Source organism: Gossypium arboreum, chromosome 7 (assembly GCF_025698485.1).
Source record: "Gossypium arboreum isolate Shixiya-1 chromosome 7, ASM2569848v2, whole genome shotgun sequence".
Taxonomy (NCBI): Eukaryota; Viridiplantae; Streptophyta; class Magnoliopsida; order Malvales; family Malvaceae; genus Gossypium; species Gossypium arboreum.
In genome coordinates, this window is record NC_069076.1 from 49,130,250 (window position 1) to 49,133,535 (window position 3,286).

The window sequence follows — 3,286 nt, forward strand, 5'->3', positions numbered from 1 at the left end:
GACATCCCTAATTTAACCCTAGTCGGGAAGTGGTTTCGGGACCGCTAAACCGAGTCACCGACATGTTCAAACGTAATATTTATTGTCTAGAATATGTGAAAATACATGTGTGAATTTTGAATTCTTTGATTTAGTTAATTTGATTGTGAATTGAAAGAAAAAGGACTCATGTGAAGGGATTTAAATATATGTGGCTATTTTAAGAGGTTAATAAAAGAATGAAGTAAAATAAATGGAGTTGCATGTCAAATACTCCATTTATTTTGGATAAGTGTTGACCATGACAAGTTATGGGCAAGGGAAACATGTTTCAAACATGTCTAGCTAATGGATTATGTAAGGAGGAATAAAAAAAAGAAGCATGGGAAATAAACTAATGAAAAATTAAAGGAAGAAAACAAAGAAAAAAATGTGTCCATCATTCTCATGCATGACCGAAAAAAAAGGGAGAAGGAAAAGGCTTCATACTTTGGTTCTTCTTAGCCGTGTAGAAGAGGAAAAGAGGAAGAAATTCAGCCACCTTGAGCTGGAAATTAAGGTAAGAATTCAAGTTAGCTCTTTAAATCTTAGCATGGTTTTAAGCTAGATTCTAAGCCCCTTATTTAACCATGCCGAAATCTTTGAAAAATTATGGTGATATGAACGTTCGGCCATGGTAGATGTTAAAGAAGATGGTGGAAATGTTGTACACATTTGATTAGTAAGTTAGATGGATGAAATTTGAACTAGTTATCAAGTTCTTTAGATAACCCATGTTGAAATCTTGGTTTTGAATAAATGAGTTTTTCGCTAGGGTAACTAACAAGGGTGATGATTGTTGTTTCATGCTAAATCTAGATGAACAATAGTTTAAGAGGAGCATTCGCCATGATATGAGATTGTGATGTTAGTGCGAATATGAAGATGATGAACTTGAATAAGAAATATTCGCTAGCATGATAAGTATGGATTATCAAGTAGTTGAGATAATTGATGAGTGAAGTGGCTAATGGGGACTCTTAATGAAATTATGCTAAGGCGAATGTATCAAATGCTAAATGTGCTTATATGTGTGTGTGTGTGTCATTAGTAGCTAATGGCATTCGGCATTGTTTAACTAAAATTAGAAATGAATGCTTGAAAGTTAAATATGGTCGCCTAGTGACCAAATGCGTTAAAAGCTAATATATGGACAAATGATACGAATAAATTGACCTTTGAAATGTATATGGTTGCCGTGTGTATGTGTCGATTGAGAAGTAAATTTGTTTGATTTAGCTCAAGATCTTAAAGAGAGGCGTCCAACAAGGGAAATCGAAGGTCATCGAGTAGCCGACTTGGAACTATTTTACCTAACACAAGGTAAGTCATTAAGCATATATTTTGTGTTGGTTTAAATGATCATAATATATATGCAATTGTGTTTAATGAATTGATGTGTAAATGAAAATGTATGTGTATGGAATGATGCCATTGTTGAATGTATGAAGGCAGCAAAATGCATAAGGTATTGGTCACGGCACTAAGTGTGCGGTATAAATGGACACGGTGACAAGATTGGCACTAAGTGTGCGGGTTTAAAATTGTACAGCACTAAGTGTGCGAGTTTGATTCTATAGCACTAAGTGTGCGAGCTGAAAATATATAGCACTAAGTGTGCGGATTCACTATATGCTCTTGTATTACAATTGGCACTGAGTGTGCGACATTATCGAGTTAATCCGGACAGCGAATCGGGTAAGTACCTCGAGCTCATGACGAATAGAGAATACGTTCATGCTTGGGGTTGAATTTGGTAAGCCTTAAATCTATGTGATGATTGAAATTGTATGGTTGTGCTGGAAATTGAGTTAATGTGTAAAATGCTTGATTATCTTGTTGTGTAGAATATGAAATGTGGATGTATGAATTGGTACAAGATTGGACCGAAAGGTCCGAGGTATTATGGTATAGATTCGATATGGACGAGTACCTAGCCTCATTTGTTGTACATGTAGTAGTAACTTTATCGATTGGATTGACGAATGCTTATGACTTACTGAGTTGTAAACTCACTCGGTGTTTTCTTGTCACCCATTTTAGGTCTCTTGGACTCGTATTGTTGCGTGCTCGGAACCGTCGTTGAAGTCATCACACCGGCTGAAATCTTGTGGTATTGTTTTTTGTTGTTGAAGAACATTTGGCATGTATAGGCTATTATATTTTGTCGAATTGTGGGTTGTAAACTTTAAGCCATGTGAAAATGGCCTATGTGGTCGTCGAGTGGGATGCTAGAACCTATAGCCACGAGTCTTAGAAACTCAAATTTTGTTAAGGTGGCCATAATTTGTGTCATGTATGATGGATGATTAAGGCCAAGGAAAAATTCATGAAATTGGCATAGTCTACTGCAGTAACTGTTGCGGACAGCAGCAGTGAGATGAGATTGAAAAATCACTAAAAATAGTAGAAGTAGAATTAAATAGTGAGTAAATTATGGAACTGATCCTTGATGAATCTATTTTTATATGGACGAAACGAAACGACCATATGAGCAGTATACTGGGAAATATTAAAGTTCTCGTGAGACAGGGCCAGAACGATTTCTGGGTCCCCTGTCGCGACTTTGAAAATTTACCATAAATTATCCAGAAAGATTTAGGAGTCATGCCTTATATGTACAGATTCCAATTTGAGTCTAGTTTCATTAGAAACAAACGGCACCAGTATTAAAGCCCTGTACAGAAAGATATTCAAGTTGTAACGCGCGGAGGTCAGAGCAGTCGATCCCTGTAACATGGGTGACTTTAACTAATAAACTGTACCAATTGGCCCAACCAAAAATTCTAAAAATAAATCCATGGATGGGTATATGAGTCTAAATTCAGGGAAAATTTACAAAACCAGTTTCCGAGTTTTGGAACTCGAGATATGATTTTTAAGGCGACGGTGACGCAGTTTTCCAGCCTGTCCAGAAATGCCAAATTGGTCGGTACTTTAAGAGGATTTGTCTCGTTAACCCCTCGTGTCCGACACCGGCGTCGGTCACGAGTTAGGGGTGTTACATGATGAGTACTTGCTTATATAAAGCACGATTTTAAACTTGATCAATGAAGGGTTAGTAGATGGTTTATGAGTCAAGGTTGGTGTGTGATTGATGATGATAAAATACATATTTGGAATAGGTTGAATTGATGAATGTGATATGTGTTTTGGTATGTGATGGAATAGGTGTGAAACGAGAAATGAATCATGCTAGTTTTGTTATGTGTTTTGTATAGGAAATGGTTATGATTTGAGTTGATGAAATGGAGGGAATTGGTGTAAC